Source organism: Ahaetulla prasina, chromosome 1 (assembly GCF_028640845.1).
Source record: "Ahaetulla prasina isolate Xishuangbanna chromosome 1, ASM2864084v1, whole genome shotgun sequence".
Lineage (NCBI taxonomy): Eukaryota > Metazoa > Chordata > Lepidosauria > Squamata > Colubridae > Ahaetulla > Ahaetulla prasina.
In genome coordinates, this window is record NC_080539.1 from 145511811 (window position 1) to 145538165 (window position 26355).

Here is a 26355-nt window from a genome sequence, read left to right on the forward strand (position 1 = left end):
CAGTGATAGCTGTTCAATTACAGTCAACAGCTAAAGGATCCAGGGCACAGATGCCACCAAATCAGAGAAAAACTACCAGAGCTCCGTAGTTGATAATAGCTGCAATAATCTTTTTCAGATGTTGAAAAGAGAGTCTGACATTAATGAGTGTCTATAATTCCATCATACATTTAATTTACGCCAAAGCTGGAAAAATCAAACAGAAGAATGAGATGATTAAAACGCAACTGGAGCCACTAACCCACCAACGTCCCCCGAAACTCCACCCAAACAAGTCCATTCATTTTATCTCAGCATGGCAGAACAATTTAATTATTAGTCTGGCTAATACTAATGACTCCATTTTCAGAAGAAATAATAGTTGATAGTGGCCAGCTGGGAAACAGATCCTGAAGCCTTTAATTAGATGCCATTAAAGTGTTGACACTTCGGGTCAATTATATCATTGACAAGGAGAAATACTGTATGCAAGCATGCATAGTGAAAGTAAGTACAACCAATCAGAGTAATCTGTCTTAAGTGGGAAGATCTGAAGAAGAAGGAAGACATTATGTGGGTCACATCAAGGGATATGAAGTCAAGAATGGGCACATTCTGATTTAATATCCTCCCATAAGGATTAACAAGGCTATCCAATCTAATGAATCACTGCATTAGCATAACTTTAGACAGAGGTCCAGAGATTTTATGAATCTGATACACAATGCTATAGTTAAAAATAAATATTTTGACCGTTGTGGTGGAGCATCCCTCCCCAAAATTTAGTGCAACTACTAGGACCAATAAGACTGTCGGCTTTACAGACACAGCAGTCCCCGACCTTTTTGGCTTTGCGGACCAGCAATGGCAGCGGCGAGGGAGACGGGATGGTTTCATGTGAGCGGTGGATGAGTGTGGATTTATGAACAGCTCCAGTTGTGCAAGCAGCAGGCATGCACGCACCCTGCTTGCACAAATGGCGCTTCAAGCACACACATCCCCACCACTTGCACAAGTAGAGTTACATGCATGCTCTTGCACCGCCTGGTTCCGAATGAGCCTTGAGCCACTACCTGGCCATGGCATGGAGGTTGGTGATCCCTGGTCTAACATAGTCTAGAGAACACAAAGGATAGAGTGAAGGCTTATCAGAGAGATATTTATTCATTCATTTTTTCATGTAAAATCCTTTTGTGGCATTTGTTAGCAATGAGAAGGATGTCAGGTCAAACCTCCCCAAAAGTTGCTTCCTCTTTTTTTGTTAAATTACAGGGGAGTAGATGTTTCTCCCTGTGTTTTTTTTAAAAAAATAAGAAGTCCAGCATATTATAATTTTTCTCCCTGGCACTTAAGGTGGAAGGCTTTATTCCCAACTACCAAATAGCCTCTCTGTTTGTGCCTCTTACTGTCATTTGAGACTGAGTAAGTGAGAGGAAAAAAACTCAGAGACAGCATAGTCTGGCACTGGATCATGGAAAGAGGAAGAGATTGAAGATAGCCACTCTGAGAGCATAGGCATCAAAGACAAATTCCTTGTGCGTCCAATCACACTTGGCCAATGAAGAATTCTATCCTAGTCTAGTCTAGTCTAGAATTTCCAAGGGTGTATCTATTAGGATAGAGTAATATAGGTTTAGTCTAACACGATTCTTTCTATAGGGTGTATACCAGGGCTGGGTTTCAAAACCCGTCATAACTAGTTTGCTCATGAGTGTGCGCACGTTTGCACGCAATGCTTTTGTGCATGTGCAGAAGCATCCAGAAAGGTGGGCGGAGCCTCTCGTTGATGCCGCTACCTGTTCACCCAATCCAGGGCGAACCGGTAGCAATCCACCACTGGTGTATACAAATAAAGAACTGAACTTTGGCTGGATAGTTTTATGTTGTTCTTGGACTAGGCCTCAGACAAAATGAGGCCTGTTTTCACTTTAGACTTGAAGGTCTTTTACTGCCTGATCGATTAGTGATTTATCATATCTTGACTCTAGCTCAGTGTCTGCAGATGCTACATCCATAAACTTTGAATGTAGGCCTTCTCCTTGTATTTAACCTGACGCACATGGAAATCATCAGTGACCAAGGATTTGTTTCAAGAAAGAAGACACTGATTTGCATCTGCTTCCCTAGATATCTTAATGTTGTTCTTCTCTCATCCTGTGCTGGGTTTTTATTTTCTCCCTCTTTTTTTTTTTTTTAATTCTCCAGCATCTTGTATTAGATTCATGTATATTTGCCTATGACTATAGACTGTAGATTTTGTATTCAGGGTAGACATTAAATCAGTCCAATGATGTCATGAGTGTTAAACAGGCACAAAAAAAAAAGCCAATAAGTCTACAGTTATTCCACCTTTGAGGAAAGGAAGAACAGTATGTGGTAGAAGAAAATTACAAGACATTTTGTTCGTTTTTATCATATTTATCATATTTAGTTAAGCAGCAGGCTGTGGTGAACCAAAAAAGTATTTTAATGGGACATCCTCAACCTGTGTTTTATGGGCACTTAGTAGAAAAAAGAAGCTTATTTTGGAAAGATCACAGAGTTGGCATTATGCTGTCTCTCTAATTTTTTTTCATATGCTTTGTTTACTTTGAACCCAATCGTATACTGTAAGTTTCAGAGAGAGACATAAACATATATAGAATCAACATTAAAGGGTTTGCTCCCTACGCAATCTAAAGTTCTTTCTACAATCAGATCTCTTCATCATCAACCAGTGTGTCAACATGCATGCTGGAGCCCCTTTATAGAGTTGCAGTTTTAATCCACTTTGTAGAAAAAACTTCATTCCAAGCTAGGTGAAGCAGTGAGGATTTAGATTGTAAAGCTGGATACTTAACAAATAGGAAACGATGACAGATGAAAGAGCAAATCTCAACCACGTGCATAAATACACCCTGAGCTTTGCAGATGATCCATTCTCTCAGAATCAAAGCAAATCTACAGTTGTTATAAGGCACAATGCCACACACATACCGGTGGGTAGGAACAATCTGATTTTCCTATTGTACATGTGCATTGATTTTTGATTGCAGGGGTTATTCTGCAGATGAAAAGCTTGTAAGCATACCGCGAACCGCTTCACTTGAAAATTAGCACTTTACAAAACAGAGCCACATTCCAAAAGTAGGCTAAACCCGCTGAAAATCAATTGGTCCACTTGTTGAATATTTTATGGTAAGCGTTGCTATTGATAGAAAAGAATGGAAAGGGGGCACTGGAGGGCCCTTTAGATTTATCAGGAATGCCTGCTGATGTAGGAATAGCAACAGTATTTTGCTTAGATTTTATTTAACTGGCATATAAATGTGAACTTATTTAATTTTCATTTTCCAACCAATTGGAAAATTCTAACCAATGAGTCCATCCCAACAAGTTCTAAGAAGTTGGACAATTAATTCTCAAAGATGGCTTAGTTGTTGCTGTTGAGAGGTGTTGCATATAGGAAGTCCTTACAACTATGACTGAACCCCAAATTTCTGTTGCTAAGTGACACAGTTGCTAAGTGAGTTTTGCTCCATTTTACGACCTTTCTTACCACAATTGTTAAGTGAACCACTGCAGTTGTTAAATTAGTAACACTGCTGTTAAGTGAATCTGGCTTCACCATTGGCTTTGCTTCTTAGAAGTTCGCAAAAGGTGATCACATGACCCCGAGACACTGCAGCCGTCATAAATATGAACCAAGCGTCCGAATTTTGATCATGTGACCATGGGGATAATGTAAGAGTCTTAAGTGTAAAAAAAACAGTCATAAGACACTTTTTTCAGTGCTGTTGTAACTTCGAATGGTCAATAAATGAACTGTTGCAAGTCGAGGACTACCTGTACTGCAGAGTTTATTCCTGTGGCCTCTTCCAGTTCCACACGCAATTTCATGTTTCTATGAATTACAAATTCAAATCTTTGACGTTTGCAATACCGCTTGCCAAATTAAAATAATGGCACATTAGAAAAACATCTACACAAATGCACACTGTACAGTCATGAAACTGCATTACCTTGAGGAAATTGAGGTAACTTGTGTAAAATTATAAATAAATATGCTTGGAGAATGCACATTTGGAATAATTTCTAAATAGCACTATGGAGTTGAACATCAATTTTTTTCAAACAAAAACAGTTCGGGTGAGTTTTCAAAAATGATATAATCTAAATACGATTGATTCTCACTGTTGAGAATATTAGAGAACATATTGACATCTGAATATTAGAGAACATGTCACCATCATTTCTATTATAAAACTGGTCTCTATAATAAAATTGTTGATGACACTGAAGGGTATGATTTGTCCTTCCTGAAACAGAAATCCACTTAAAATGTTCTCCTGTACAAAAACTGGGAGTAGTACAATGAATAAATTAATATTGACATTAATTGAATGGTGTCACTGAGATTAAAATGGCCTCCCAGGGTTAGTACTGATTGAGTCTCTCAATCTAGATATTACTAAAACTCTTGTCATTTCACTGGGCGAAATGGGGCATCATAAGGCAACAATTTTTGAATCAAAGTACCTCAAATGGGCTAATTTACAGAATGTGTCCAAAATCTGGGACCCATGTCTCATGAGGGAATGATATTTGAGAAAGTTATGGCTGCTTTAAAGCTAATGGCAGCTGCCAAGCTGTTGGGACAATAGTGATCATTTTCAACATACTTTAATGGTTTCCCCAGCAGTCTCGCAATCCCTCACTCTCAACCCCACCCAGCAGCAAGGAATTAACTCACCCTGTGGTTCTTAAAGAAGCAACTTTAAAATGCACGAAGGACAGTCTTCCTCCTATGCTTCTTCAGAGAAACTTTGTGAGGTGGTCTGAGATGAATGAGGAGACAAGACGAGATGGAGGTAAAGGGAAGGTAAACTAGAGAATGTGTGGCAAGCAGTGAGTTCCTCAACATGACAATATCCACCTCAGGAGCAAGATCTCAACAGAGAAAGAGTGAGACTAAACACACAAAGGCACCTAAGTTTTTGGAGGAGAGAAAAGGAGGGGAGGGGAAGGAAGGAGTATTTCACTGCCAGATTCCCACAAGGAAACTCAATGGGGAAGTTGGCAGGAAGCTGGAGTATTTCCCCCTGCTTTTTTGCCTACTTGTGGTCATTCTGTTTCTCTGTTTAGGTAAGGAAATGCCTTTGAAATGATGAGACAATGGGACAAGTAAACCTAATCTTGCGTAGCTTCTTTTCCAAAAACACTACACTACTAACCAGAGCATATAAAACATTTGCTAGGCCAATTCTTGAATACAGCTCACCTGTCTGGAACCCATGCCACATTTCTGACATCAATACAATTGAACGTGTCCAGAAATATTTTACAAGAAGAGTTCTCCACTCCTCTGAAAACAACAAAATACCTTATCCCACCAGACTTGAAATCCTAGGCTTAGAAAACTTAGAACTCCGTCGCCTTCGACAAGACTAAGTTTAACTCATAGAATCATCTATTGTAATGTCCTTCCTGTTAAAGACTACTTCAGCTTCAATTGCAATAATACAAGAGCAACCAATAAATTCAAACTTAATGTTAATCGCTTTAATCTAGATTGCAGAAAATATGATTTCTGTAACAGAGTTATCAGTGCTTGGAACACTTTACCTGACTCTGTGGTCTCTTCTCATAATCCTAAAAGCTTTAACCAAAAACTTTCTACTATTGACCTCACCCCATTCCTAAGAGGACCATAAGGGGCGTGCATAAGTGCACAAACGTGCCTACCATTTCTGTCCTATTGTTTGCTTGTTTTTTCTTCTTATATATATATATGCTTATACTTCCTTATATTACCTCATATATATGTTTATATACTATATAAACTTTTTATGTGATGCTTATATATATTGTTGTGATAAAATAAATAAATAAAATAAATAAATGTAGCAGCACAAACATTGACAATATCAACTGGGTTTTAAATGGAACTTTTTTATATATACATATTTTATTTTTTTAACAAAAAAGAACAACAATACATAACATACATTGACATAAAGCATATATTCCTTCTTTACATCAGCTTCGTTTCCTCATTCTTCTCATATGTACATCCTTATTCCCCCTCTCGTTTCTTTTAATTGAACTTTTCTTTTTTGTCCCATTCTCTCTTATTTCTTTTTTCTATCCTATCTATCCTTCTAACTATTCATTTTCTTTCATACATTGCCATTTTATATACATATATATATATATGCTTTTCACCTTTTTTCATCATCTAGTGTTTCTAGTCTCTAGCCAATTATATAATTTGTTCCATATTATGTAGTATTCCGACTCTTCTTTTTCTTTTAACTCCTTTGATAGTTTGTCCATCTCGGCACATTTCAAGATTTTGTTTATCACCTCCTCCTCCATTGGTATATTCTCGTTTTTCCAGTGAAATGGAACTTTTTATCATCTGCATTGCAGCCCAAACACACGGGGGGGGGGGAGGGGGGGAGAGAAGGAGAAGGAGATATTCATTTCTTATGATCAATAAATAATCAACAATTGGGCTTTGTTGGCCATGTTATTTCTATTGTCATGTTTTTAAGTCTGTTTAATATGTTTTGTTTAGCAATTCAGTGTTACAAATTTGCTCTCGGATGTTGATTTATGTATTTTCACTGCCTTTAGCCTTCACTTGTTTCTTTATTACCATTCTCACTTGCTTTACAGTTTCTGTTATTTGTTTAAAGAACAATGGATTAGGAAGGAAAGAATTTATTAACACTAAATGAGCAGGCACATACCCCCCAAAAAGTGTGAAATTTGAAAATAGAAGAGTACGTGGATGAAGCTGCTCTGGTTATTGACAAAGTTTAATCCTTTCTGCTGAAAATGATATAGTTTTTTTCTTCCTTTTTCTTTCTGGTATTCATACAACATCAAGGTTACTTTTCACAATAAGGCTCTGGAAAAGGGGACAGAAGAGGCAGAGATGGTTAGTTAGTGTCAACATGAACATGAATCTGGGTAAACTCTGAGAGACAGTGGAGGATGGGGAAGGCTGGCATGCTATGGTCTGTGGGGTCACAAAAAGTTGGACATGACTTAGCGACTGAACAACAAAAATGATATACTCTCTCAAGTTTGTAATTTGGATACCTAGAATATAGAGAATAACAGAGTTGGAAGAGATCTTGGAGGTCTTCTAGTCCAGGGGTCTCCAACCTTGGTCCCTTTAAGACTTGTGGATTTCAACTCCCAGAGTTCCTCAGCCAGCTTTGCTGGCTGAGGGACTCTGGGAGTTGAAGTCCACAAGTCTTAAAGGGTCCAAGGTTGGAGACCCCTGGACTAGTCCAATCTCCTGCTTAGGCAGAAAACCCTACACCATATGATTGCAAAAAGCTCCTTCCCTCTCACACAGATTTGTGGTAAAAACAGATTTCATATTATAACAGAGGTCAGCAAGAACACTCTAGACAGGAATATACTTGCCAACAGGTAGGATCATGTCATCCACATAAGAGAAGTCTGGATACTCAAGTATTTTTTCTAGATTGGGGGAGCTTCATGCCCATTTGATAGCTTAGTTAGCAATAGCACACAGACTTATATACCACTTCACAGTGCTTTACAGCCCTCTCTAAGCAGTTTACAGAGTCAGCATGTTGCCCCCAACAATCCGGGTCCTCATTTTATTGACCTTGGAAGGATGGAAATCTGAGTCAAACTTGAGCTGGTCAGGATTGAACTGCTGGCTGTGGGCAGAGTTAGTCTCCAATACTGCATTCTTAGTGGTTTTCACTAGAGTTGGTGTATGTTTCCAACTGCAGAATAGTGAATATTTGCTCCACCAATTTCCATTAATTCTGGTTTTAGGGAGATGTCACAAAAGGGGAACCAGAAATTGTCTATGGCTCTGGATTTGCACTGTGATGGCTCAAGGGATATTTAAGGCATTACGACACACCAATAGCAGGCAAAATGGCTCAGCATGGGAGCAGGTGGACAAATCATCTTAAACATATTTCAAAAGACCCAACCTGGTGAACGTCTTCCACTGCCCATTGTTATCTACCCGTTACCCCGATGCTAAAGTTATTAAGAGAGATATTCAAGGAAAAATAAAACAAGCCCAGCTTTTTCACCGAAGTTTCTCTACCATTTCCAGCTCTCTGAGGGAAGAATGAAAGAATGCTTAAATCTTCCAGTTTTCACAGCAGTTCTGTGTTTTATACTTCTGGTCAAAGGTCAGGCGGGAATGAGAGCTCCACTTACCAAAGAGATTAAAATAGGATTAAGTGTGCTCATTTCTCAGCAAACAACATTTAGACTAAATCTTGACTTAAGGCTACAATTATCCTATATACAGTAACCCGGGAGAAAATCTCCCTGTACTGGATTTATTCCATAGTAGAGCAAGCACACTGTGTCATAGTAATTCTGAAAACTATTCTAGTGTGCTCCTAATCGCACTGTAAGGATATGGTGTACATGTGTCTTGGTTTAAGATTGTTCCAGTCAATAATCCAATAATAAAACCAATATAATAATTCAGACTGTCCGCTGGTTGAAGCTCGTTCCCACCACCATCTTGCTGCCCGCTTGGTCGCCTGCTCCCCCCCGCCACACATACACAGGTGTGTCGAGCCTTGGATTTGGACTCGACATTTATTCTGTTTACAAATTCAATATATGATGGAGATGCATAAAGAAAGTCTCTGAGGTTTCCCTGATATGTGCTTAAGGACACAATATGTCTCACTATCTGCTTTGCAGCATCACAGCGACAATCCGAAGAGGGGAGCTTTTCTCATTTAATGAAGAGGCTAGTGCACCTGCCTTGCTGAGACATAATCCTATTGAGGATTGACCAGGTCTTCTGGGGTAGATTGAATCCTTTTGGTTTACCGATGAAACAGGGAATGTTGTGACACTCTGGAGAAACAGTAGAGGCCCATTCCTGTTTCCAGGCCTGAAGCAGATTGAAGTTGTTATCCATCAAGTTTCTGGCAGTCCTAATAGGTTGGATATCCAGAGAGAAGCCCATTGTTTAGAGCATCAGTGATATATGCATTGATTGGCAGGTGAATATTGCCAATTATTTTCTTATAGTAGAGCATTTGTAGATGTGGTGGAGAAATATGACTCAAAACTGGTACGAAGAAAGTGGGAGTAGATCTTATTGTACTCAAAAACCAATAGCACTATGAATGGAAATCAATATAAATTGCAGTGTAAACTCTGTACATCAGCACCACCTCCGCCAAAAGTAAATATTCCTCCAAAATCAATACGTGTCCCACAGGTATGATGTGGCCTCTCCCTCTTTGAGACAGGCCCTGTGAAGCACTTCCCATGCTTATCAAAAAATGTTCGCATCTGCCTTAATGTAGATTGCAAGAGAAACGCATTTTCCATATGTATGATTGTATGGTTATTTTTGGCATCTTCAGTTTTGGATTGTCCCATATGAACCATCTCTGATTCTCAGAAAATTGGAAAAGATGGGCTCCAATGGGCAGCTCCTTCCTCATGATCCTAGAAATCTGATTTAGAGAACAACATTGATGTATAGCAGTTTTGTTTTTGTTTTGTTTTTAGTCTTCACATTGCTATCCAACCTCAATTCAAAGATTCACACCATGCTGTGTATGTAACCTGCTTGCCACCCTTTTCATAGATTGTCGATCTTCATCTTTGCAAGAGGGAACAGCCCCTCATGGAGACTGGAGAGACAGAGACTCAGAAAGACAGAGTCAGAGAGACAAGTCAGAGAGAAAGAGATACAGAGACAGAGAGACAAGAAAGAGAGAAACACAGACAGAGACAGACAGAGACAGAGACAGAGAGACAAGACAGAAAGAGAGAGAGAGAGAGAGACAGAGACAGAGAGACAAGACAGAAAGAGAGAGAGAGAGAGAGAGAGACAGAGACAGAGACAGAGACAGAGAGACAAGACAGAAAGACAGAGAGAAAGACATACAGAGACAGAAAGACAAGACAGAGAGAAAGAAAGAGACAGACAGACAGAGACAGACAGACAGAGACAAGATAAAGAGAGACAAGATAGAGAGAAATAATGAGAGAAAGACAGAGAGACAGAGAGAGACAAGGCAGAGAAAGAAAAAGAAAGACAGATAAAGAGAGATAGAGACAGACAGAGACAGACAGACAAGAAAGAGAAAAAGACAGAGAGAAACAGAGAGAGACAAAGAGACAAGACAGAAAGAGAGACAGACAGACAGAGAGAGGGAAGGAGAGAGAGGGAGAGGGAGGGAGGGAGAGGGAGAGAGGGAGGGAGGGAGGGAGACAGAGAGATGCTGTAAGCCACATATAGAGTGAGAAAACCCAGCTCTTAGCTCTGCTGGAAATAAAGGCCATTTAATCTTTTCAAAGCAAAGATCTGTGAATCAAACCTGGAAAAAAAAACCTAGAGATTACATGAATACCCCAAAGAGTCTGATTAAAATCTGGGATGTCCAGGTGTCAGGAAAAATATGGGTAAATGAAGCAAAGAAACTTTGATTTCAAAATGTTATTTCTAGCTAAAACATCTGGACATGAATTTGCTCCACGTTTATGATATCTGTTTTCTCTGTTGTGCTAAAGTCTTGTTGCCTCGTGTTCTTATTTTGCTGTACAAGAGGGGGAATTGCCTTTAATTTCAGTCTTTATTACAGACCTCGGGCTGTTCAAGGAGATAGGTTTTCCTCCATACATTCTTTTTTTAATCTGTGATTAATTTGAAACATCAGTCCAGACTCTTTTAGGGCAGAGAACACGGCATCTGAAGCAGACTAGCATCATCTTGTGTTCTGCCTGGAGCATTAGATTTTCTTTCAGATTTACATTTCTTTTTTTAATTGGTTTGTAAGAGGCTGATCTGGGCAGCTGCAGAGAGATACGGACGTGACCTTGAAGGGATTATTCAGGAACTGTTACAGAAACAAGACGGGCAAAAGGATTTTTTAAGCCTCAGGGAAGGAGACAGTGTTAGGAAGAACTTCAATCTGGCTCCTTTCTGACTCAGTGGGGTATAAGAGAGAAGGGAAGAAAAACACAAGCGGATTACAGGCAGTCCTCGACTTACGGCCATTCATTTAGTGACCATATGAAGTTACAAAGGCATTGGAAAAAAGGGATTTATGACCATTTCTCACACTTATGCCCTTTGCAGCATCCCTATGCTCATTGTGATCAGGATACAGATGCTCGGCAAACAGCATGTATTTATGACGGTTGACGCCCCGAGATCATGTGATTAATTTTTGTGACCTTCTGACAAGCAAAGTCATTTAACGGCTGTGTCGTTAATTTAAAAACAAAAGAGCTGTGGTGGCGCAGTGGTTAGAATGCCGTATTGCAGCCGACTTCTGTTGACTGCCAGCAGCCAGCAGCTCAGCAGTTCGATCCTGACCAGCTCAAGGTTCACTCAGCCTTCCATCCTTCCGAGGTTGGTAAAACGAGGACCCAGATTGTTTGGCGACAATAAGCTGACTCTGTAAACCGCTTAGAGAGAGCTGTAAAAGCACTGTGAAGAGGTATATAAGTCTAAGTGCTATTGCTATTTAAAAATACAGTGATTCACCTAACAACAGGGACAAGAAAGATCACAAATTGGGGGAAAACTCACTTAACAGTGGCCTTGCTTAGTAACAGAAATGTTGGGCTCAACTGTGGTTGTAAGTCTAGGACTACCTGTGTAGCTCTAGTCATCCCGTATTGAGCTTCTGATCTAGTCCTACAGATCTAGTCCTACAGATCTAATCCTACAGAGCGGCGGCAGCAGCAGCTCTATAATTTGTCTCCTTCAACAAAGAAAATATGTGTCAGTGAAAGGGAGGAGAGTTTCCATTTTCCCTTTTAAAAAAATGTTAAGAAATGTTTCATTTCCTGTGACATCACTTTATCCTCCAAAGGGAAGTGGGAATTGCTACTGCACCTCTGTAATATTCATCTGGGAAAGTGTATGATTGAAATTAGTTCACAGAGACCTGAAGCTGTTCTTAAGACGATGGAGGGATGAGAGATTTTTACTGGGGATCTGTCAACCTGATGCTGAAGGCTTTTTAAAGCTTTTCTTAAAGCACAAAATGTTGACAATCCCCATTTAATGAAGAAGCCCAACATTTAAAATGCCCTCAGCGTCACCTAAGGCAGTGAAAGATTGCATGGAAATGCCATGCGTGTGCGCGCTCATCGTGGCTGTGTGCTCCGGAAAAGCTGAACTTCCAGGTTGTAGCACGCATGCGCGCCCAATGATCAGTTGGCCAGCATGTATGCTCACATCTGTTTTCAGCACTGCTGCATGCGCGAAGGACAGCTGATTGTGCATGCGTGCCAGGAACCCGGAAAACAAACAGGCAAGGCCGCGAGTGCCAGGCGACATGGCTTCGCGTGACACTTGAGGCATGCATGCCATAGGTTCACCATCACGGGCCTAAGGGAAGGAAAGTAACCTGATTTGTGCCTGAGAAGCAATGAATTATGCTGATTGAGCCCAAATGCTTATCTAGTATAACATTTTGATTATCAGTTAGACCAGGGGTCTCCAACCTTGGCCCCTTAAAAACTTGTGGACTTCAACTCCCAGAGTTCCTCAGCCAGCTTGTGGACTTCAATTCCCAGAGTTCCTCAGCCAGCTTTGTTGGCTGAGGGACTCTGGGAGTTGAAGTCCACAAGTCTGGCTTTGGAACTCTGGGAGTTGAAGTCCACAAGTCTTAAAGGGACCAAGGTTGAAGACCCCTGAGTTAGACAACCAGTTGCTGCAGAAAAGCCCACACACATGACACAAGCAGCATGGCTAGCATGTTCCACCTAGCATTGAAGGGGCTGCTATATCCCCGATTCTTTTGTAGTTGTTTGTATTACAGGAACAACGAGAACTTTCTCCACAGGTAGCAAGAGCCAGTGGCTACATCGTAGAATCTGACATCAAGCATTTTTTTCTAAAATTCTACTTCGTTTGCATTATATAATTTTTAAGCAAGTTTACATCTAAGTTTTCTCTATTTCTCTTTCCTTTGAAAAACAATGAAACAGTTCCCTTGAAACCAATTTAGGGGAAAGTTAATAAAAGCACTCTACACTTTGGCTGATGAAACCTATAAAATTACAGAAATCCAGCATTCCTTTAAAAAAAACTGCTGGATCCTCTTTCTCATGGTTCTTAACTTTGCTGTTTCAAAATATACAAAATAAAGTTTTTTTAAAAAAAGAAAAGAAAAGAAAAGAAAAGAAAAGAAAAGAAAAGAAAAGAAAAGAAAAGAAAAGAAAAGAAAAGAAAGATCAACTTTCCCATTCCAAAGGCAATTCAGCTTTCTTGGTGCAGCTATTAGAATTTTGAGGAATTCAGGATTTAGCTGCCTTTCCTAAGAGTGGAATTCGCATCAACAGGGAGGAGGAGGAGGAGGGAGATGGGAGGGGGAGGGGGAGGGGAGGGGGAGGAAGAAGAAGATGAAGAAGAAGAAGAGGAGGAGGAGGAGGAGGAAGAAGAAGAGGAAGAGGAGGAGGAGGAGGAGGAAGAAGAAGAAGAGGAGGAGGAGGAGGAAGAAGAAGAGGAGGAGGTGGAGGAAGAAGAGAAGGAGGAGGAAGAAGAAGAATAAGAGGAGGAGGAGGAAGAAGAAGAAGAAGAGGAGGAGGAGGAAGAAGAAGAAGGGGGAGGAGGGGAGAGGAAGAAGAGGAGGAGGAGGAGGAGGAAGAAGAAGAGGAGGAGGAAGAGGAGGAGGAGGAGGAGGGGGAGGAAGAGGAGGAGGAGGAGGAGGAAGAAGAAGAGGAGGAGGAGGAGGAATTATTGAGACAGTGGCCAGCTATGGTGTATTCATTCTGCTCCATTCTAGCAAGATTCATCTAATTAGAGAAAGGCTATAAAAGTGAGACTTACGATCGGTCCTCACCCTTCTATCAGTCCTTGCATTTGCATTACAGCAGTTTCTATGTACAATCTGTACAGTTACATGATCATGATTGGGCGCTTGGCAACCATTGTGCATTTCTGACCATCACAATGTCCCCACCATCACATGATCATAATTTGGCACTCGGCAACCATCGTTTATTTACAACAGTTGCCAAGATCCCATGGTCATTTGCATAGTAACCTTCCCAGCCAACTTCTGCTAAGGAAAGTCAATGGGAAAGTCATCAGGAAAGATCTCAAGTCACGGTCACATGTTGTCTCCCTTAATGACAAATCTTGATCCTTATTGTGATCATAACTCAAGAACTACTGATATTATCTTGCTTCCTGGGGCTTCAGCCAGGGGAGAAATTCAGCAAGCTCTGACAGGTTCTGGAAAACCAGTAGCGGAAATTTTGAGTAGTTTGGAGAACCAGCAAATACCACCTTTGGCTGGTCCCAGAGTGGGATGGGAATGGAGATTTTGCAATATCCTTCCCCTGCCACACCCACCAAGCCACACCACACCCACAAGCCACAGAACCGGTTGTTAAAAAATTTGAATTCCACCACTGGTTTCAGCCCTCTTTGCCTAGGCCATGACTCTTGCAAATTTCTGCTAAGGTTATTTCCCTTCCTTTCTACAGTATGACTCTGCCAAGTTGTGCTTGACAACAATGATCAAAGTTGCTTCTTCCCAAGAGGGTCTCCTGTCATGGCCCGAATTGCAACCCCCACAGCTGAAACAGTTCAGAGAAAGAAGGCTCAACGCATTCATTTATCCAGTCCTTGACAATGCCGCAACCGCTTTAATTTTGTCTTTTAGATTTGTCACGCTTTTAATGCTGATTTTATAGTTGTTTTTATGGTATCTTCATCGGTTGCCCGGAGCCATTAAGGGAGTGTGTGGCATAAATATTTTAAATAAATATTTGCTGACTTCAGCTACTAAGTGCGCCTTTGCTCTGTCACACAGTTGGAGAGATGCCCTATCAAAATATGGGGGGAAGGGAGAAGGGGAGGAAGTTTATCCCCCACATGTGAACCCCAGAAGAATGGGGTCCCCACAGCTGTCTGCGTGCTTCAAATTGAGAGGGTCCATCAAGATTTGGAATCAGGCCATAATTGGCTCTTCATATCTTACCCTAGTAATCAGAGACGCAAGAAGAAATTGCTTACTAAATGAATAGAAGAATTCCCCTCACAGGGATGTTGTTGTGGGGAAAATAGGAGGAAAGATTATTAGATAGGTTTGCCACCTTGAGTTGTTCATAAAAAAATAACAATAAAAGAGGGATATAAATAAAATAGAGAAAATCATGGAAAATGAAGAAGCTAAAGCGCTCTGGGACTTTAGACTTCAAACAGACAGGCGATGCAGAAAACCCCAGACTTCATAATTGTTGATAAGAAAGGCAAAAAAGAGTCTGGGTAATGGACGTGGCAGTACTGGAGACAGCAAGATAGAAGAGAAAGAACTGGAGAGGATAACAAAATACAAAGACCTGCAAACAGAAATAGAATGTCTGTGGCAAAAGAAAGCAAAAGTTGTGCCAATAGTCATAGGGGCCTTGGAGCACCAAAGAAGCTTCTTCGAGAGGCAACTGGATTTATTGGTTTTTTTTCTTTGAAGACGTTTTGCCTTTCATCCAAGAAGCTTCTTTAGCTGAAGAAGCTTCTTGGATGACAAGCAAGACGTCTTCAAAGAAAAACCAGAAAATCCAGTTGCCTCTTGAAAAAAGCACCTTTGGGGCAACCATGACCTGGATGACTGGGAATCTCCATAGACATTTAACTGGAGCTCCATTGAAACACCATCGGCATTGACAAAATCACCACCAATCAATTGCAAAAGGCAGCTTTACTTGGACCAGCTTACATCCTGTGATGATACCTTTATTATCATCAAACAGCAACATTTGTCTATCCCAGATCCTTGGAAAGGGCAATGTCACTTAGACTTATATCCCGCTTCATAGCGCTTTACAGCCCTCTCTAAGCGGTTGACAGAGTCAGCCTATTGCCCCCAACAGTCTGGGACCTCATTTTACTGACCTTGAAAGGATGAAAGGTTGAGTCAACCTTGAGCCGGTGACGATCAAACTGCTGGTTGTTGGCAGAGTTAGCCTGCAATACAGCATTCTAACCACTGCGTCGCCACGGCTCTTCAGAACTTGATAGGTGGAAAAAGATGCCAAACCTAGTCTGAACATCTGGCTGACGGCCCAATGAACCATAATATGTTAAGAGCCCCACCGGATCAGATCAACAGCACACTCAGATTTACATTTCACCAGCCAGTCAGATGCATTCAGGAAGCTCACCAGCATCATGGAGAAATAAGTGAGAGCCTCCATCGATGGTTGTTCCCCATCCATTTGTATTCCAGGTCTTCCCTCCCCTTGAATCCCAACCGCCACTGTATCAATAGCTGTTGTGTCTTGCCCGCCCTCAGAGCAGCCGGGGCCTTCTTATCTGCTCCCGAACACGGAGGAATGTATGCCTCCCGGCCCCAGTCCTGGCTCCATGCCCAGACAAACTGCAGAAGAAGGAGCACCTCCCGGCCCCAGCCCTGACTCCATGCCCAGGCAAACGGAGCAGCTAGACCCCTCCCCCTCCTCCACAGCATGTGAGCCTGAGGAGGGTTTATTACCAACATCTGATTGGAGTGACCCTCGCATCAGAAGATTGGATAGGCGGAGGCAACAGAAGGAAGGGAGGGACAGGCCTTAATGAGTGCTGAGTCATGGAGCCACACCCCATGGCCTATATAAAGGATCTGCTTTCTGGCAGTCTCTGAGTCAGGCAAAGTCGAACTTATCTTGCTGAAGTCACTTACTGGTCTCCTGCCTGCTCTGAGGACTTTGCTAGGACTTTGGGCAGAGCTGCAGAGGCAAGCCTGATTCGGATTTCCCTGACCCGGCCGTCAGCGGAGGAGTGGGACACGACAATAGCCATGAACGTGTTTGGCATTCTTTTCATCCCCTCTCCTTTGGAAGCCATTTGAAGGCAGCAAATTCCAAGGTTTAACTACTACACTTTGGGGGAAAGAAATGCCTCTTTGTCTCTGCCTCCCAGTTAGTTTTCCTAGGTGAGCCCCTGTTCTATCCTTGTGAGAGAGAAAGAGGAAGACCAGTTGCTTCGTGTGTGGACATATATATTTTGTAAACATGACGCCTGAATGAAACACACAGATGGAAGACCGTAGAAGTAACCGCCGCAGCATGGAAGCGACTGCTAGGCAGCTGCACCCCAGGATGAGGTCACCTGTAAATGGGCAGCTGAATGAGGGACTAACTATGCAAATCAGGCATCTTCCAGGAAATGCAATCAGAAACTTATTTGGAAAGACAAATCCCACTAGCAGTTCAATCACTGCGTTTTAAAAAAAAAAAGGATATTTATTTTTATGAAATGACTAAAATTAATTTAAGACCGAGCTTTGGTCTATCCACCAATTGCAGTGGCGTCTATGCCAGATAAATCCAATTTGCTGTAGGATTGGAATAAACTACTGAAGCCAATGAGAGATCAAAGAAATAAAACTGTTTTGAACTCATGTGCCAATTGCCACACAAACTCTGACAATCAGCTAATCCCATAGTACCACCTAGTGGCCAACATAGAGCAGTGCATAGTTTCCATGCAGGACCTATCTACTATACTTAAAATAGGCATATGGGGAAAAATGTGGATTATCTATGTTCAGTCCTTGTTTCCTGCAAACCATGTACATTGTGCAAAAAGAAGGTGTTTAATATTTCATGCACCAGGCATTTTTATTGACATGTTCAGTTGCTTACGAAAATGCTGCTTACCTATGGCCATCCGGTTATTTACTGTTCTAATAGGAACAAAACGAACTTGTCATTTACAGTTCTCAGGCCAATGTGGATCCGTACATGCCTATATGGGAGTGATGAGATGCAAATTGGAAATGTGTACTCAGAACCTGTCTCCAATTTCCTTGCAGTGCTTCCTAGCTGAGATCAGAATGATGCAGACCCTAATCAGAGCCCATTCTGATTCAGTCCAAACAGTCTAAAAGCAGGAGTTTCATAAAATCAGAGTGAAGGGTCCTTAAAATAGTCCAAAGCAATTAATCCTAGGCTACTAATGTGATTACAGCCCCAACTCCACAATTAAGTATTAATACCCAAGGTAAATGGATATTGAAAATTGATGGTACAAATTTGCTTTTCGGCGAAGAGTATCCCAGGATCGTCACTGTGTCGATTGTGATGGCTCAGGGAAACAGAAGAATCTATGGCAGTGTGCAGCATACATAGATGGCTGTTGTGGACCACAGCATCTGATAAGGACTCATCACAGCTGGTGTGTGCAATGTGGGTTGGGGCCTACCTGTCAGGATAGAATAGAATAGAATAGAATAGAATAGAATAGAATAGAATAGAATAGAATAGAATAGAATAGAATAGAATAGAATAGAATAGAATAGAATAGAATCTTTACTGGCCAAGTGTGATTGGACACACAAGGAATTTGTCTCTGGTGCATAAACTCTCAGTATACAGTACATATAAACAACAAAGTATATACCGGTAATCATAAGATACCAATAGGAGAAAGTAGTACAGAAGATGAGAAAGATAATAATACCACAGACGTACTACATGGATAAATATACTTAGACAGAGAACCATATTATGAGCATTAGGTGTTCAGCAAACTGATGGCATGAGGGGAAAAAACTGTCTCTATATCTATTTGTTTTGGCATGCACTGCACTGTAACATTACCCCCAAGAGGCAGGAGTTGAAACAGTTTATGTCTAGGATGTAAGGGGTCTGTCTGTAGATACTTTCTCAGCCCTCTTTCTGATTCATGCAGTATACAGGTCCTCAAAGGAAGGCAGACTGGTTGCAACTGTTTTTTCTACAATCCTAACTATCCATTGAAGTCTGTATTTGTTGGCTTCATCTGTTATAGCTGTTTCTTACACTTGCATGTAGAAGTTGAGGGCTTTGGGAGGAAAAAAAAACCTTCAGAAAAAGGGAGATAGGGCTTTTTAAATTGCTTATGGGCCAGACAGGATTCTATGCTTGAGTGGAGGATGTCATCTTTCCACTTTTATGTATTTGCTGATAATGAATATAATCCCATTTTCCCGCAATACAAATGCCATCAGCCATTGGGGGGAAAAAACCTAACATAAACCCTGTTTCTTTAACTAATTATAGGAATGAAATGGGCATTTTATTGTGGGGAGGGAATCTGGGATTACTCCTGCCTTCTCTCACCATTAAGAGGGTAGAAAGATTGGGATCCTGAGATTGAAATAATTCTGAAGTTGATCATGGTCTCACTTTCTCTGTTTTACAGATAACACACTGATGTGCCTGAAGGAGACCAAGATGCTATCACATCCCATAGATCAGAACAATACCTTCCTAATTGCATTACCATTATTCCCATTTCACAGATGAAGGATTGGAAATAAATGGGAAGTGTTTGCTTGCCAGGATCTGTTAAAATGTTCGTGGATTCCTGTGACCTGCAGGGCTATTCAAAGCAGAGAACCAATTCAAAACGTATTACGGTGACTCCTGCAGTTACTATTTCCTCTGATAGTTCCATCTTCTGTCCAGCTTAATTTTTAGCAAGTGATAAAAGAGAGACTTTTCCTGCTCTGCTTTGATTCAGCGCATCTTGAAAATTCATTTGCCTCGACAACTGCTTCATCACGTGGCTATCTTTTAAATTCCCATATAGATCAATGCTTGGTCTACCATCAAGCAATGATTTAAAAGCAAATTTCTGGGTCTTACTGGTTTCCTACTGTTATATTGCAACTGAACCGTTCTGGAGGGTTTTTGATTGTCACAGCGTATTTATTACAGGTTGCCTTACAAATTGCAGTCCGAGGGGCATTCTCCTTTTTTTAGTTACTTGTCCAGAGACTTGCATCTCCGTCACAGATTTCATATTAAGCTCTTATAGGAGATTGTGGAGGGAGCTGGGGAAACTAAGCAGATTTACCTGCTGCGTCCCAAGTGTTCGGACATCACTTGTTTATCACTTCTTGTGCCCCATCAGAGAGAAACATCCCTGGTTCCTATGCATGACCAATTTCTCTGCACATTGCTTTGATTTCTATCGAGACGAAACACACGGATGAACAGGCAGGCTAAGAAAGAAGACACCTTCTAACAATTTTGTCTGGGAAAACAAACAGCGGACATTTAACCATGCTCAAGGTCATCCAGGAAAAAAGATGATCTTTGAATGCTTTACATTTCGCCCAAGGGAACACCCCTGAATAATTCAATGGCTGCTGTGACATTGTAATACCCAGCTGCAGTGCTGTGGATGGTTTGCATAGAGATGATCTCCACCTGCTTTCCAGGAAGAAAAACACGACATCTGAAATACATCCTAATGCGGTATCCTTAAAAACTTCCAAAATCAACAGACAAGAAATCACAATAGCACCTGAAAGTCTAACTCCATTGTTTAAATAATATGAGCATTGAGACAACCCTGTAGCAGTGTCAAGGGACAAGAATTTCAAGAAGGAGTAACAGAAACTGGAGAAGCACCAGGGCCTGAAAGAGGATGGATGGATGGATGGATGTATAGATGATAGAGATAGATAGATAGATAGATAGATAGATAGATAGATAGATAGATAGATAGATAGATAGATAGATAGATAGATAGATATCCCAAAGGTGCTTTTTCAACCATGACCTGGATGAATGAAAATCTCCATAGACAGACAGACAGACAGACAGACAGACAGACAGACAAAAGCAAAGATGGCAATATACTACCTTGGGATACAGGTTCTCCAAATGGAGGGCAACTTGAGGTTGATCTCCTTTAAGCTGAGCTTGACTCTTGTTGACATCATTGATGTGTGCATGTAGTCATCTCAGACTCAATATGAAAATGTTTTGTCATTGTTTTCTTCTCAGATAATTTTTCAACTCTGCAACCTGACCTGAAGCCTTGATGCTTCTAAGTGATCTGATTCTGCTTAGCTTTTTAAGATCAGTCAGGGTCAGTTAGGTCTAGAAGATGGGTGAAGAAAGCTTTCCATTTTCCACCAGAAGATTCCTAGATACAAATCCCATTAACTAAGCAGACCAGCATGGGAAGAGATTATCCCAAAAATATCTAAATATCAGGGCTAGGTAGTCTTACATGCCATTCCCAGCTTCAGTGCTCAATTAACCTACAGATTTTGACAGATCCACATCAGTTTCCAGGAATCTTTTGTATACTATCGGAATGATGGGTTCCATCTTCTAAGGGCTCTTGAGAAGCAAGCTTGGGCCCCAGAGCAAGAGGCCCCATGATAGATAATATCCTTTCTGCACAATGGTAAAGAACGCTGAGTCTAATACTGTATTTTTCAAGGTTGTGTGTGCTCTTTGGCCGTCACATAGTCTATTGTCAAGCCAGAGTCTATTTTTTCAAACAGGGTTTTTGCATGCATCGGCCATCACAAGTGCTGAGGAATGGGACTTATTTCCCCCCCCCCTCCCAGTCATCTTTAGAATGACTTCAGTGATTAGCCGGCTGGGTATCTGCAGCAAGCTCTCTTTTCCACTTCTCTTTTCTGTCATTAATAGTTAAAAAGAAACTTACCTGCCAAGCTCCTTTTCATCAAACGGCTGTGCCTGACCTTCAGGCTTTGTCACACAACTTAGAACATGAGATTTCTCTTGTTTTATAGCAGCCTCTCCATTTTCTCCTTCACACCGTCATTTACAAGCATAACGGCAAGCTATATTTTACCTCTCCTTTTGAGGGCAAATCATGCCAATCATTTGTGGATGGAGAAGGCTTCGGATAGGAAAGCTAACCCCTCCCTCTTGTGCAAAAGATGGACAGTAAAGCAAGTTAAAATAGGTTGGTGGGGATTGATGAAGGAGAAGTTGTAGACCACCAAATCCAATCTAGGTGGTAAACAGGATAACACAATATTTAAAACACACACTCATCGGCCAGTACAGATCATTGGGAAGAAAGGTACATATCCTTACCAGTAATCCGTTCTCCATCTAAGGATATAGAAAAGAAGTTTTTGGAACAGGGGGAGCAATTTTGCCAGTGTAGGCATTGATAGAAGAGAGTATTTGTAGTTCAGGGTGTGGGGTCCTTTATGCTCTCTGAGCTTGGCTGTTTTCTTGCAGATGTTTTATTATCCAATTAGATATCATCAATATCGGTAGGGAATTGGGTTGCTCTCTGTTTATATAATAGTGGCCTGCCTTGTCAGTTTTGATAGGAGTATTCTTGGGGTTCCTTCCTTCCCAACCAAGGAACTACTAAATTCAGTCCTACTAACACTGACAGGGCAAGCCACATATATATATAATGAGAGTAAACCCAGTGGTGGGATTCAGCCAGTTTGCACCAGTTCAGGAGAACCGGTTGTTAACTTTCTGAGCAGTTTGGTAAACTGGTTGTTGAAAGAAATCATTAGGACAGAGAACCGGTTGTTAAATTACTTGAATCCCACCACTGAGTAAACCCCATTCCCTACTAGCACTGATGATGTTACCTAGTTTGGTAATGAAAGATCTGCAAAAAAACAAGCAAGCTCAGAGAATACCAAGGACCACAATATAGGCATTCTTCTACAGCCCACTAAGCATGTTGAAAATCAGCCTTGGGGTTTCTTTTGAAAAAAATATGGGAATCGGTTTGAGATTCACAAACAAAATTGCATCCCGTTCTTTAACTATACTATCAGTTGTTTTTCCGGATCAGACTTACTTCACACAAAATGCAGCTATGAAAATAGCAAGAGGATGGGGCAATGGAACTTTAAAGGCAGAAAAAGGAAGCTGCAAGATTATATTAGAAATATAATAGCCACCATCATAAAAGCTTTTGCAGCAGAATAAAACAGCAAAATTGGATTAGCTGGTTAGTAGTTTAAGGCTCGGAAATGACTGGAGTTTTCCTAAGGGAATAAAATAAGGATAACCTGTTGCCTAGTGATAGAGGTGATCACAGTTAAATTATTGCGGCTTCCAATTTGCTAGCAAAACTGTAATGCTTTGATTAAGACAATGCTTTGCATCTTCTTTTGGGAACAGGGAACAATTAAAGTTTTGAGACTTGGGTCTTTAAACACACATTAGACCAATTGGTCTGGGAATAAGGCTATTTTGTAAGATCTCAGTCCTTGTAGGAATCTAGGAAGCTTCTGTCAGATAATTTAAATATCAATACTAACACTTTTTACTTTGATTGGCAGCAGCTAACCAAGATGTCCAGTAGAAATCCTTTCACATCGATGCCGTTCCACAATTCACAATAGTGTGTTTTTGTTTTGTTTTTTTAACCTAGATCACTGATGGATGGGCCAAATAAGCTTTTTATTCAAAGTTCCCTTCCAGAGATGGGTCCCCAAATATCCAGCCCTTGTGAACAAATCTGAGTGGAAAAAGAGAAGTGAATTGTGCAAATTCCTAAATAACTTATCAAAGAAATGCAGTTGTCCTTGATCACAGCACATACATAGATTTGCTTCTCAAAAATAATAATCATATTATACAGCTGTTGTGGGTCTAGCCTGTATGCCAGATTGCAAACAAAGATTTACAGTTTACACCGCTATGATGAGAAATGGCTCCTTGTCATGTCCAAAGTCAGTTTATTTCAGCCACCATCTGCTGCAGACAGGTTTTATCCTGGGAGAAAGAGTTGCAGAAATCTGCAAGGAGAGCTAAGTGGAGACCAGGTTTTTATTTTTCTCCTCCAGCTTCTGATTAGTGTTTTGGAATCTTAATAGGGTTTTTTTTTCTTTTAATGACCCTGTAATCTCTTGCATCAGGGCAACTGAACAGAACTTGAACGTTTATTTACCGGCTGGATGCCCATTCTGATACCTATGCGGAGTTCACAGCAAACAACAACTCATTTTGCCCAGAGAGATAAATATCTGCCACTACCTATGATCGAACTCACAGCCTCTTGATTGTCAAGCGAGAGGCCTACCGCCAGGCCACTGTGCCACTCCTTGGAATTTCAAGTGTAATCCAGGAAATTTAAACTGTAGGCTATTTGAGTCAGAAAAAACATACTTATTTCTCTAGAAATAGTTTCCCATATCTAAAAGTCTTTGCTAATTTATTTTAATTATCTCTGTATTCTTTATGCTTTACTTTATTGTGGTCATTAGTCAGCATAAGTGGGTAGATATTTGAATATTTTAACTATCCCAAGCTAAATCGACAATGCCAGGATAGTTAAGAAAAGTACAGACAAAAACTTTTGGCTAAAAGACAATATTAAATCAGAATCTAGTAAAGGGCTTCATCAGGCCATGCCTAGCAAAAAGTTATTGGCAGAGGTATGATGTTAGGGTCACTTAACACCAATAATTTATTATAATTTATTATAATCGTGATGATGTATTAAAACTTGTGATAATTTACCATATAATAATCATAGTTTATGATAATTTATTGATATTTATGATAACTTAAGTGGGTTGATTCTCCTAATTTATTTCAATTTATGGCACTATCAAGATTCACCTATATGTCAAGCTTTCTTCATGATTTTTTTTTATGTTTGCTTTTTTTGAGATCTCTAATATGCTTAATTTTCTCCTTGTGTTCTATCATATTTTGCATTTGTAACACATTACCACCATCCTGTTTGTCCAGAGTACTGTATTTTCTTTTTATTCTGTTTTTTTCTAATTAATTTGTGCTATACTACCATTCTCCCTTTTTACAACCCTATAATATCTTAATTCGTGGTAGAGTCAGAGTGACTGGATGGAGCTGAGCATTTGCTGGCCAGATAAAACTTCCTGAAACTTATGTGGAGTTCACAGCAGATTTTTTTTTCTTTGCATCCTAATAGAGAAACATCTACCACCTAGGATTGAACTCTCAACCTTCTGAGTGAGAGGAGAGCATCTTCACCACTAGGCCACCACACCATACTTGAGCTTTACTTCCATGATATGAGCAATTCTGAAAACATATTTTTCCATAACAAGTATTTCCATTTTAATACTTAAAGCTTAAAAGTAAGGAATCTTAAATTTTGTGGGGGGGTTTTTTCATCATATAGTTTGATTTTATTTAGCTGTTTGAGACTGATGTATGTTTCACAGGGGTAAAGACTCATTCATAACATTTGTATCCTACATGCCAGGAGATAATACTGACAAAATTATTTTAATTTTGGCATTCTAACTTTTTGTGTCTCACATCCCCTGTGATGGTGGGGGTGGATGGACATCAGATGAAATATACTGCCTCCCCCAAGGTTAGGTGGTGGCAGGAGAGCTAAGAAGCCACTAGCAACTAGCAGGAGATGTGATCAAAGTGTAAAGATCGGTGCATACTCTGTAAGTAGAAGCTTTGGATCTCAAGCTCTCCAACCTGCAGGATTGATCCAGTGGCACTTGAGGCTGTACCTATAAAAAGGTCAGAATTACTTCCTTAAAATTAATGCTGCAAGAGATGAATGTATTTTTTGATGCAAGGTTCTTCCAGATGCTGATGGGATAATGTTCCTGAGAAGCAGGATATTCTTCTTTCCTCTGTTCTCAAAGCATACTAGATTGTGAAGTTCTTGTGTGTGTGTGTGAGAGAGAGAGAGTGAGTGTGTGCTATTTATAGGTATATTGAAAAATTGCTTAGTTATAAGCCATGAAAAATATATACTTGTCCACATATCTACCCTGCCATCATGTAACTGGTCCAGACTGAAACAAGCCAACAGTTCCTATAACAGTGAACCAAATTTATTCCATCCCAGATTATTTCATGATTTACATAAATCAGGGAATCCAAAACCTACCTACCTACCTACCTACCTTCCTTCCTTCCTTCCTTCCTTCCTTCCTTCCTTCCTTCCTTCTTTCCTTCCTCTTTTACTTCCTTTCTTCCCTTCTCTTTTCCTTCCTTCTCTTTTCCTTTTGTCCTTTCTCTTTTCTTTCATTCCTTCTTTCTTTCTTCCATTCTTTCCTTCCTCTTTTGTTTCCTTCCTTTCGCTTTTGCTTCCTTCCTTCCATCTTTCTTCTTTCCTCTTTTGTTTGTTTCTTCCCTCCTTCCTTTCTCTTTTCCTTCCTCCCTTGCTTCCTTATACTTGTCCACATATCTACCCTGCAATCATGTAACTGGTTCAGACTGAACAAGCCACCAGTTCCTTTAATGGTGAACCAAACTTATTCCATCCCAGATTATTTCATGACTTGCATAAATCAGAGAATCCAGAACCTACCTACCTTCCTCTTTTGCTTCCTTCCTCTTTTGCTTTCTTTCTTCCCTTCTCTTTTCCTTCCTTCCTCTTTTCCTTTTGTCCTTTCTCTTTTCCTTCCTTCCTTCCTTCCTTCCTTCCTTCCTTCCTTTCTGACAGCTCTTTCAAAACAATGGCACTTTCAGTTTTATGAGCCTACCAAAGGGCTTCAGCATTTGGGTTTCAGAAACCTGTGCGAAGAGAGCTGGGGGTTTAGAGAATAAGAGACTCATGAAATATGCATTGGAGAAAAGAAGGTTTCAAAGCAGCACAAAATTTGTATTCCAAATCCCAAGCTGGACATTGTA